This window comes from Danio rerio, chromosome 8 (genome assembly GCF_052040795.2).
Source record: "Danio rerio strain M-AB ecotype USA chromosome 8, GRCz13ab, whole genome shotgun sequence".
Lineage (NCBI taxonomy): Eukaryota > Metazoa > Chordata > Actinopteri > Cypriniformes > Danionidae > Danio > Danio rerio.
The window spans coordinates 4567499-4580121 of NC_141028.1; the positions used below are offsets into that span (position 1 = coordinate 4567499).

The 12623-nt window shown below is 37.8% G+C and overlaps 1 long non-coding RNA gene across 1 annotated transcript in view; it reads left to right on the forward strand.

Annotated features, from left to right (window-relative positions):
• Window positions 1-12623, forward strand: part of LOC147842515 (uncharacterized) — a 199899-nt gene that overhangs the window by 25299 nt on the left and 161977 nt on the right. The window contains exon 2 of the long non-coding RNA XR_015497526.1: window positions 969-1098. This is a non-coding gene — a long non-coding RNA (uncharacterized LOC147842515). The remainder of the gene's footprint in view (window positions 1-968; window positions 1099-12623) is intronic.

Below are 12623 nucleotides of genomic sequence, written 5' to 3' on the forward strand. Positions count from 1 at the left end.
TGCTCATGTTGAGCCAGACTTCATTCAGACTGTATTTCTAGAGTGAAACAAGATATTTGGGGGTTGAGGATGGTCTGTACACGTATGCTTTTCTAATGCTGTTTTTTACAAAAAAAAGTCAAAAAAAGGCATAGATGGCGGTGTGTTTGTTCCTTTATATATTCATTCATTTTCTTTTTGGCTTAGTTCCTTTATTAATCCGGGGTCGCCACAGCGGAATGAACCGCCAATTTATCCAGCAAGTTTTTACGCAGCCGATGCCCTTGTAACCCCGCCGGCTCTACACCACCCAACCCGCTCCGAGCTGGTTTCGAACCGGCGACCCTCCGCATGGGAGTCGGTTGCTCTAACAAGGAGGTTAAGACCATTACCTCTAGCGTCTGTCGCTAGAGCACCTTTAGAGGTCAGAGGAGTGAGGTTTACCTGCACAGCACACACTAGATGGCCTCCGTTACACTCACCCCCCTAAACCTCACTCCCATCCGGGTCACGGCACCAATGTAACCCCGCCGGCTCTACACCCCCCAACCCGCTCTGAGCTGGTTTCGAACCGGCGACCTTCCGCATGGGAGTCGGTTGCTCTAACAAGGAGACTAAAGACCATGGCCTCTAGCGTCTGTCGCTAGAGCACCTTTAGAGGTCAGAGGAGTGAGGTTTACCTGCACAGCACACACTAGCTGGCCTCCGTTACACCCTTCCAGCTGCAACCCATCACTGGGAAACATCCACACACACACATAAACTACGGACTATTTAGCCTACCCAATTCACCTGTACCGCATGTCTTTGGATTGTGGGGGAAACCGGAGCACCCAGAGGAAACCCATGCAAAGGCAGGGAGAACATGCAAACTCCACACAGAAACGCTATCTGAGTCGAGGTTCGAACCAGCAACCCAGCGAACTTCTTGCTGTGAGGGCGACAGCACTACCTACTGCGCCACTGCCTTGCCCTGTTTGTTCTTTTAGTCACACTTTGTTCTGATGGTCCGTTTGTTGAATTTAAATTACATTGCAACTACATGCCAACTAATTCTCATTAGCTTATAAGTAGACTGTTAGGGTTGGGGTTAGGGTTTGTGTAAGTTGACATGTGCTTGCAAAGTTTCTTATAGTCAGTTAAATGTCAGTTGAAGGAGCAGTATCAACAGCTATTAAGCAGACAGTCTACTACACTATGCTATCCGAACTGTGCCCAGGCCCGTTTCCCGGATCGTTTGAGAAGTGTGAGTGCTCTGAATTGGGCTCAGAGCCGGTTCACTTGGGCTTTGGCGTGGTACGCTTGTAATGTGAGTGCAAAACGCGCCTGAGCTTGAAACTGAAGACAAGACTTGACTTTTAAGGGACTGTTCCATATGGATTTATTAATTATTCTTACTGTTTAATGAAGGCAAACTGTCGTAGATTATTAAAGACGCAAACCCCTCACTGCACGACAGCTGCACCTTCAGCAAACCTCCTAAATCCTGCAGCATGAGGACTTTATGATTGTTTATGAGCGTCAAACGAGGCTAGTATGTTCTGAGAAATATTTGACAGTGTGTCACTGCATATCAAACGTCTAAAACCAAATAACTAAAGCGTGCCCAGGCCTGATCGTAATGTGAGTATAGGCCATCAGGGGAGATCATCAGGGGGGACAAGCAAGCTTTGCCCCAGTTCAAGGCAACTGTACATAGTGTGAGTACTCAAATAAATCATCAAAATAAAGTGTTACTATTTTTACTTTTATTTTTTGGGGGGGAAATTTGACACTATACTGTATATGAACTTTTGGTAACCCTTTAGTTTCAGTATTAATTCTCACTACTAATTAGTGGTTTATTGTTTGTCTATTATTAACTTATTAAACTAAAATACGCAAGCTGTTTTAAGTCAATTTAACATAATATAAGTTCAATGGACTCATTAGGTTAATTTGATTCAGCTTAGAAATGTAAGGCAACATGATTTTTACAGTGCACTTATAAAGTGCATTTTCATATCCATATCATATCCAATATTTAAACCCTACTACTATCTTAGTGACTATTAATTAGCTGCAAATTCGGAGTTTGAGGCAAAAGTCCTAATTAATTATTTATTAATAGTGATAATTGTACCTTAAATAATAAAGTGTAATGGAACAGTTTAATCTAATTGTAACCCTGACATGTTGAGATCAGTAAATGTGCACTTATAGATATAGTTCAAGGGGGACAATAAGGGGGGGAGGGGTACTCACATTACATTCAGTCTACTTATAAGCTAATGAGAATTAGTTAGCATGTAGTTGCAATGTAACTTATATTCAACAAACGGACCATCAGAATAAAGTGTGACTAAAAGAACAAACACACTACCATCTATGTCTTTCTTTGACTTTCTTTTGTAAAAAAATAAATAAATAAATAAAATAAACCTATTTAGAAAAGCAAAATCAATCACTTGTTGATTTCCTAAAATTAAATTCATTTTATTAAACTATTAGAATTAACATACAGAAGAAAAAAAGGTAACAGTTTACAATAAAGTTCATTAGTTAATGCATTTACTAACATGAACAAATCATAAACAACACATGTACAGCATTTATTAATCATAATTGAACATTTACTAATGCATTATTAACATCCAAGTCCATGCTTGTTAACATTAGTTAATGCACCATGAGTTAAACTAACAATGAACTACTGTATTTTCATAAGCTAACATTTACTAACATGAATAAATACTGTAGTAAATGTATTGTTCATTGTTTGTTCATGTTAGTACATGCATTAATTAACATTAACTAATGAACCTTATTGTAAAGTGTGACCGAAGAAAAATAAATTAATAGTTACGTTAAAAACGCAAATAAACATGAATGAGCCTTTTGGGTTTTTTGCAACCTCTGGTTTGTTTACGTTATATTAAAGACAACAATAGCGTCAGATGCAGCAGATTAATTTTATAGCACCAGCTTAAACTTTCTGACACCTTTACGGTACTCACATATATTAAAAATAAATACAGGCCACAACTAAACATGGAGGATGGTCTTTGAGTGGTGTTCTTCAAAATGAAACGATGAAAAGACTTGGGCCGATTAGTATGTGTGCATCGTTGTGTGCAAGTTTTATATATTTATATCACCTAAGAGGATATTGGGGATCACAAGTCACTGGCATTGTTATTTTGGGGGTCTGGGTTGAAAAGTTTGGGAACCCCTAATTTACTTCACACTTTTAATGGTTTTAAACCTTTATGAGATTCTTTCTTCTGTTAAACAAATTTAGTTTCATATTTTGAACAATGCTTGATTGCACAAATTCACATCCATAGTAGGGAAAAGATTACTATGGGATCTCATAAAACTCTGGATAAAGTTCATTTATTTATAAAGCACAAAGACTGGCCAAAGTGCTTTATGTAGACAAATATATGTAGACAAATAGAGATACATATAAAAATATAGAAATAAAACCAAGAGAATCAACAGATATACACTACCAGTCAAAATGTTGGGGTCAGTAGGATTTTTAAATGTTTTAAAATAAGTTTCTCCTGCTCACCAAGTCTGCATTTATTTAATCAGAAATACAGTACACGTTGTAAAACTGTGAAATGTTACACTGTAAAAGCCAAAACGTTAAGGTAACTCAAACTGTTTGAGGAAACCGATTGCAACAAACCATTTAAGTTCATAACTAATATTAATGAGTAATGTTAACTTAATCCATTTAAGGAAATGAAGCAATTTGAGCGCATTAAACCCAATAAATGAAGAGAACTCAAAGCAACTGAGCCTGTAAAACACAATAAGTTAAGGCAACTCAAACCGTTTGAGGAAACTGATTGCTACAAACCATTTGAGTTAAAAACTAATCTATATGAGTACTGGGAACTTACTCCATTTAAGTTGAAGTAATGAGGTATTTCATTAACTCTTACCTTCAACAATGAGTTTAAAGCTCTTTTCAAGTGAGTAGAATTAACTTTCAGCAAATTTTGAGTTAACTGCACTCATTTTATTGAATAAAGTTGACTGTCTGGTTTTACAGTGTACTGCACTATAAAATAACTGTTCAAAAGTAGTTTATAATTTGATCATTTATTCCAGTGATTTTAAAAATGAATTTTCAGCTTCATTACTCCAGTCTTCAGAGTCACATGAACCTTCAGAAATCACTCTAATATTAATTATTATTCATTTATTTTAAAATTATTTTCCTTTATTCATTCATTTACTTTCTTTTTGGCTCAGTCCCTTTATTAATCCGGGGTCGCCACAGCGGAATGAACCGTCAACTTATCCAGCACATTTTTACGCAGTGGATGCCCTTCAAGCTGCAACCCATCACTGGGAAACATCCATTCACAGTCATTCACACTCATACACTACAGACAATTTAGCTTACCAAGTTCACCTGTACCACGTCTTTGGACTTGTGGGGAAAACCAGAGCACCCAGAGGAAACCCACACAAACACAGTAAGAACATGCAAACTCCACACAGAAACGCCAACTGAGCCAGCTGAGGCTCGAACCAGTGACCTTCGTGCTGTGAGGCCACAGCACTACTTACTGCGCCACTCTATTATTATTATTTCTAATGGTAATAATAATAAAAGCAATAATGACTGGACTAATAATTTCATTTAAAACTAACTTAATATTGTAACAAATATTTAACAATTTAACATTTCTATTACATTAAATAAACGCCACCTTGATGAACAAAATAGTTCAAATAAACTGACATCAAACGTTTGACCAGTAATGTATATATTTAGAAACAAAGCAATAGACAAAACTATTAATATAATATTTTAATAGGTTTTTATAGTTAGTTAAATTAGATAGTGATAGAGATTAGATATTATTATTATCTTTGTGAATATTATTATTAATAATAGTGATAGTAATAAAAGCAATAATGACTGGACTAATAATTTCATTTAGAACTACATACAATAAGAAAACAGTTATTTAAAATTGTAATAAATATATAACAAAGTTTTGACCGGTAGTGTACATATTTAGAAACATAAATATAATATTTTAATAGGTTTTTAAAAGTGATTTAAATTAGATAGTGATGATGAGATTCTAATCTCTAGTAAAGGATGAGTAAATGATGACAGATTTAATTTTTGGGTGCTTGTCCCTTTAAGTAAGCAACTATATTCAAACTTTTTTGTGTGTGTGTGTGTAATGATACATATCTTAACACCTTTTTAACTCTTTATAAATTCCTTTTAATTCCTTTATTATCTTTTTGTTGATGTTTTATCACTGTTATTTTGTCAAATTTTGCATGCTTGGTGTCAAATTCCTCTTATGTGTAAATATATCTGGTAATGATAATAATAATAATCTGATTCTAATTCTTATTTTTTTATTTTATAATTTAATGGAGAATGCTTTTTTTTTTCCTCCGTGCACCACTGTAAACATTGCAATATCACACATCACGGCTAACGGCAATGTTTTGTGTCTTTACCAGCTATGTTATGACTCCCTTGATGTTTTACAAGTGACATTTGGGTGTTGTGTGTTTGTGGGGGTTTCTGGAACGCTATACCCAAAGAACACTAAAGCTGTTCTGAGCTACAGGCGCTGGGGGGTGGGGGGGGGGGGGAAAAAACAGGCTGAGTTCTTATAGTCTGGCATTGACCAGATTATCATCCACATGACTTTGATCAACTCTAAGACAAGGGAAAAAAAAACAAGCCAGCTGTTTCCTCCGTGTGCACGTACAGTGATGCACCCAACAACTTCACAACATGTCATCTGTCAGTCAGCCTCGTACCGCGGAGCGCCACAAAGAAAACTCAATCAGCCGCGGGAGCCTCTTTTTGTCTGCCAATTCTGAAACTTTCATGCTCCTTATTTGTCAGGTCAAAGGTTAAATTGCTGACCCTCCCTCTCAATCCCCCCCCCCCCTGTGCTCTCCATAGCAAAAACTCTATCTACAGAATCCCCATATTTACATGGATTAGACTTCTTTCACGCTGGAGAAAGAAATCTGGTTCATAGTCAAAGCCCAATAACGTCGCCGGAGTGGCCATGTTATTCACCGCCGGACAATGACCATATTGTCGGGATCTGAAAGAGGAGGGTGGGTGGAGGGGAGCGTCCCCGCTTTTGGCCCGTTTTAGAGCGGAGAAGTTGCCCCCACCTCCTCGAACCCCCTTCTCTTTTCGTCCGCGGTAAAGTCCTGCGCTTGTGCCACTAGGCTCACAGGGGCAAAACCCCATCCGCTCTCCTGACAAGAGCAAACAAAGCCTGCCCACTGTGAACTAGATGAAGATGTCAAAAGCTTTTAGGCTGGTTGGTGGAAGGAGGGGGCGGCGGTGGTGGTAAGACAAGGTTTAAACCAACAAAACCATAGAAAAGGCCCTTTTCACTCCCATGGATAAATCCCACTAAGTCTACGTTTCCACATCAGCTTTACTTTCCCCCGACAACAATCCAGCGACTCAATAAAATGATCAAGAACAAATAAGCGAGGCCTCGGAGAGGACGGGGGCCACTGATTTAGCAAATAGACCATGCCGAGCTAATCAGAGGAGAACAGAAGAGCTGATACCGTATAGACAATTTACATCGTTTAATCCAGCGTGAGCTGCAACTTCTGCAGGAGGCCAAATCGGGGCGCAGTACAGGGGTCAAGCTGCTGTCTGAAAAAAAAGAATAATAATTTAAAAAAAAAAAAGTTGTAGGCGTTCGTACCAAAGCATGACACTTTGTTATTTATAGCAAAAGTTTCAGAAAGCGAATGTTGGAAGACATTAGAGCATTGCATGTCACTATGATGTTCCTAGAGAACTTGTTTACTTGTGTTATGTGCAGCCGCACACACACACACACACACACACACACACACACAGCTACTCACAGGCGCTTTCACACTCTGCTTCTCCAGTGGTGTTGAGAACAAATGAGAGCTGTAAGATGTTAATTAGTGTTTCCTCCTGTTCGGCAGGCCAGGGGTCTGAATGAAGAGGTCAACGCTATCTGTGTACCTAAGGCTCAGACAAAGACAGAACACATTGTCTTTGACCAGCCAAGGCTGTCAGCGCGCAGAGCAGGAGGCCGCCGGCACATTTATGCTCGGGAATATTTTTGCAATTAAACACACGCTTCTCTGTCCATTTTTTTTTTAGAAAGGAATGGGAAACCCATCTCCTCCACGTTTCCTCTCAGCAGAGCTGCTGGTGTTGTAAACCGAGTCGCTGGCTGTGATTTTAAAGACAGAATCCTTAAAGACGGTCTTTTTTTTACAGCATGTCAGGACTGGATGTGAGCATTTTATGGATGTCAAAGATCAAAGACTATTCATCTACTTTGGGATCCAGCATCCCGGATCTGGATAACAGTGACATTAGCACGCACAGGAAGCGTTTTTCTGTAAGTGTTTACTTTTAAACACAGCTTTCTCTTCCAGGCCAAACCAATACTGGGAAGTAGGAAGCATTTAAAGCGCAAAGCCTTGTCCCTTTTGAGGACTCAGTGTATAAAGCAGACCAGAGTGGAGACTATGGCCCATTCAGATGTTAATACATACACCATTCCACTGACTCTGATTAACTCCATGTGAGTTAATAGTTGCCCTGTTAACAAAGAGTTATCCTCCCATTCAAGTTGGCGGTATGTTTAGGAGGAGAAAGGCTAGGAGAGGGAACTTGTAGTGAACCTTTACAGTACAAGCCCCTTCAGGATATAATACAAGCTCCGTCTCCTCTGGCTAATCCAGCCTGCAGATGCTGGAAAGAAGCTCACTGCTCTTACAGGGACAAATAGTCAGAGAAAGGATGGAGGCAAACAAAAGAAATGTTCTCTTTTTCCCCCCGCGGGTCTAAACTGAGCCAGAGGTTCTCCAAAAGTGTGGGACAAAACCCAAGCAGACAGGCTAAAAGCTTATGGTGCTTTGGAAAGCGCTTTTCTGTATGTGAGGTTTATCCTCATGAATAATGATTGGACGGACAAACTTCTCAAAGAATCTTCGGACAGAGTTTTGGGATGTTTAAGTTGTAAAGCAATCAATAAGGCTCCAAGTAATTATTGATGTTTTATAGATCGCAGTACACGTACCTTGCTCACATATCTTCACTTTACGCCAGATAAATTGGGATGTTTATCTACAGGTGGTATACATTTCAGAAACCACCCTGCATTTAGCATAACATCTCGCCTTATTAACATGCACCTAATTAGCCAGGTGATGTTCTCTTAAAAATAGTACTAGAAATAGGTTAATTCCCTGAGTTTTGGCCTTAGACTGACAGGTTAATATTAGAAGTTGAAGGCAGTCGCGCTCTCGAGCTAATCTATAATCAATTCCAAATGGTGTGACTGTATAATGAGACAGCAGCTAATGGGCACGAGCAGAATGGTCACTATATATCCTACATGTAATTGGTCTGGTTGCCCAGCCCTCAGCATTTAAAACATTACCTTTTTAAGGTTTCACTGTTTATAATGGCTTTCGTAAATCTCTTTGATAAATTTCTGAGGCGGCTTAGCTAAACAACGCGCGCTTCTCGTGCTGACGTAAATACACACCTGAATTATCGCGATATCTAAAAATAGAAAAGTAGATTAAGTCGGTATTACATCTAAGAGAGATACATGGCGCATGTTGTGCCACTTTTGCTACAACAATTGTTATTTGTACATTATTCTGAGGGGACAGTGTGTAATCTAATATATAATAACTAAATATTATTGTATCTTCCGGTCAGAGCTGTCGGCCTATTTATTCTAGCAACAATGCTAACTGGAAACGCTTTCGCTTTTAATTAGCCTAGTATGCACTTGAAAGAAGGAGATGTCGTATTTCTATAAAAACCCACTGACATAAGGTAATGCTCTATTTTAAGAGCAATAATTATCTACTCTCATTCTGAACTTTTGCAATGTGTGCAAACTCTTTTATTAGCAGTAAATGCTACTAAAGCTGATGTGCATTTCTGAATCTACCGGCTTAATCTTATTTAGACAAATTAATCTTTAAGCATCCACTGTGTCAATGCAATCTTTAAAGCCTAGATATCAGAACATGAGGAAACCAGTCGCAACAATCTTTTTGGTCGGCAGGGAGTGTGTGTGTGTGTGTGTGTGTGTGTGTGTGTGTGTGTGTGTGTGTGTGTGTGTGTGTGTGTGTGTGTGAGAGAGAGAGAGAGAGAGAGAGAGAGAGAGAGAGAGAGAGAGAGAGAGCAGATCCCTTCCGCTCCCCTAGAATGCACAACACTGTCTAATTAACAGACTACAGACAGAAAGACTGGAGAGACGACCTCCTCCTTCAACATGTATTATTATTGCATTTCAGTGTTTATTGGTTATATATTACGGCATTTTTCGTGCATTATTTTTTTTACTTTAATCATATAATATAATATAATAATCCTCTAATCAAAATAAATAAATTAATTAATTAATTAAAATAAACTGTAGCGCGTTAAATCTTGAAACATGATCGATTCTCCATTTTTATATACATTTTAAATTAATTTTCCAAAAGTAATAAAGCTTTTCTAGAGATATTTGGTCATGTAAATATAATAGCCTATATAATTCAGCACACACATCTTTCATCTTGTCCTGAACTCAGCATCAGTCTCTTGTCTCCATGAGATGATGAAGAAGCTGTTATTGGTTTCCGCTCTCACACCTCATCGGAAGAATTTGATTTAGACAGAAGGTAAAGGGCAAACCTTGAACTCATTAACAGGTTAAAAGAAGGGCCACGAAACAGCACCATCCATGCACTTTTAATTCAGAGCTGAGAGAACGCGCATACACGACAGCCAACAGATGCTCAGCGTATGTAAAACAACATCGTGCATTTAAGCCCCGTCTCCTTTTATTTAATCTATTTCTTTATCTTTTAACCATTTGACTAGCTTTGTCAAAATATATATCATTTTTATAGTCGTGACGTTTTCATTTATTTATTTATTTTTTATTCCAGCTTTCACGGTTCTCTCTGGATAAAAGATTAACGATCTGTTCACCGGGTAGGCAGTGTTGCTCTATTCGTACGTGGCGAAAAGCCCCAAATCTCAGCACAGAAATATCAGTGGTTTGATCAGAGCTGGGTTGAATTATCACGGGGAGAGATACAAAGGCGGCAGACAAAACGCACTCGGTTTCCCTGGTGTTTGAGTACAAACCATATTAAACACCGAGCTCCAGTTATTAGATCTGACTGAAACAGCACTGAGGAATATGAAGCAGACGTTTATGAAATCAGAGAGCATGTTTGACAAACCAAGCAGATAAGGATAATGTCTTGAAAAAGAATCGACGAGCTGAAATTGAATAATAAATAACTGTAGGGAAAGCAGTCTTACTTTTTAAAGGTAGTCTCATTTTATTGTTAATTATTACTTTTATAGCCTGAATGAATATGCTGAGGTTTTAATTATGCAATGCAAATTCGCACAGTAACTGAACTAAAAAATAATTATTGAATTGGTATTTTCTGCAGTACTACTATTGGTATTGTGTAAAACATAAATTGATTTAAATTTGTGGTTATTATAAATTAGCCTATAAAGAGGTGCAAACGCGATTTGTTTATTAGCGTTGATATTTGCGACAGATAAAATTGTAGCAATGATGAAACCTTTTAAAGTAGGATATACAAGCTACATATTTGTGTGTATTAAAAAAGATAGTCCTATTTACTTTTACTAAGCCCCTCTACCTTTTGTGTTGACTTCCTCATTTAAGCCTCAAAAAAAGGAGGGGCTGAGCCCCTGAAATCCCCCATAATTCGCACACTGTCTCTTCACAAATATATTCAGAAGTTATTCAGCCTGTGTCTACAAACTATTCTCCTTAAGTTTTATATAACAGCCTATACGTATTTTGCGCAGTTTTTAGATTTTCTTTTGACGGATTCACGCAATATCATATTTCGCACACGCCTCTATCCCGCACTGAAATGTTTAATGTATAAGCCAACATTATACTAGACAGAGAGCGCACATTATAAATATGCATGTATTCAATTAAGGGTATTACACAGGATTTCATTTGCATAAGGATTTGGGAGCTTAACATGCCTTTTCATATTTGTGCAATAAAACTTTAATATTAACGCCTGCCCTTCAATGCCGTGGGTACTTTTATTAATAGCCTATCAGCCTACTACACCTCTATTACTACTGTAGGCTATCACTGTTCAGATCAGCTTAATAGGCCTCAACCGTGATTGTCGGAGCTGCAGCTAATTGTCCTCTAGTATATTTGTCACTCTACATAAACAGTAGCTTGCACCTGTTTTTCTTGTGACAGCTCAGACTAATGTGTAATTTTTGGCATTCGTTTTTCATTCATTGAGTAGCCTAAATATTTGGATCAGTGAACAAATGCGAGCCTTTTTTATCAGTCAAGTGTTTATCTTTGGGATTTCCAGACTTCCACAATCGGACATTCTTGGACACATACAGCTAAAGCAAGTTTTATGCAAGAGATAGATTGCAAATATTTTTATTATTATTACTGCGAGCACCTAATGGGTTTGTAATCTATATAAAAACAATTATTTAGACACGATAAGACAATTATGCAATATATTTCTGTTTTTTATAGCAAATGACTCCACTGCATCCGTAAAGCAGCCACAACAATATGCATACATTAGCCTACAATTTAAGAGCCACATACAATCAATGACAAAAATTAAACAAAAATGCTTAGGAAATTAAATGCTTTCATTTACAGCGCGGATGCACCGTTCCCTGTGGTTACACTTCGCAGCAATGTATTTGGAGCTCATGATCTTGTCAAAAAGCCAGGTGTTTGTTTATAAGACACAAGCTGATAATGTGTCAGAGTTAATGCCATCTTTAATCTGCTGTGCTGCTTGGAAACACGCTTGCATTCAGGTTGTCTTATTGGAGGGTGCAGAAGCTTTCTGAAGAATAAACAAGCGCCCATGACAATTTTTCTTATCTTGCCCAGCTAACGAGGTCTTCCCACAACTTTTGGAAATAAGGGTTTTGACTGTGTCTTAATTATAATCTACTTACCATAATTAAACCCAAACACAAATTTAATACGTCTGGAAGATTTTTATTTTGCAAAGAGACCATTTTTGTTGTTTGTGCACTATGTATGATTTATGGTATGTGCAAATCTTTCAAAGCAGTTTGCATTGCTTTTTTCGTGCATTGTACAAATATTCAAGTGTACTCTGTAAATGTGTTTTTAATTCGGATAAAACCATCTAAAATGGACCTCACACTACAACATAATTTCAAAAATATAAAGCGACATTTTCCACTGCATCTACAGCTGTGCCGCTGAAAAATCAATTTATATTTGCGTCGAACTATCATGCATATTTTGTTAAAACATGAGTCACGTGGGGGCTGTATGAATTTGTCTCCCACTGGCTTGTTCCTGAGGTCCGCTGCTCTCTAGGGCTCGAAATTAATACTGTCTCGCCAATTAAGTTCAGAGCGCCAATTAAGAGTGCTTTATGAATTCTTAGAGCAAAAACAAAAACCAATACACCATCTCAGAAATTACAAGAAATAAATAAATTTAAAAAATAAATGTGTTCATTAAATAAACAAGACTTAAGTTTTGCAAGAGTAAATTTAATGTATTTCGTTCCTATATCCATGTTTAAACTTCCGCCTG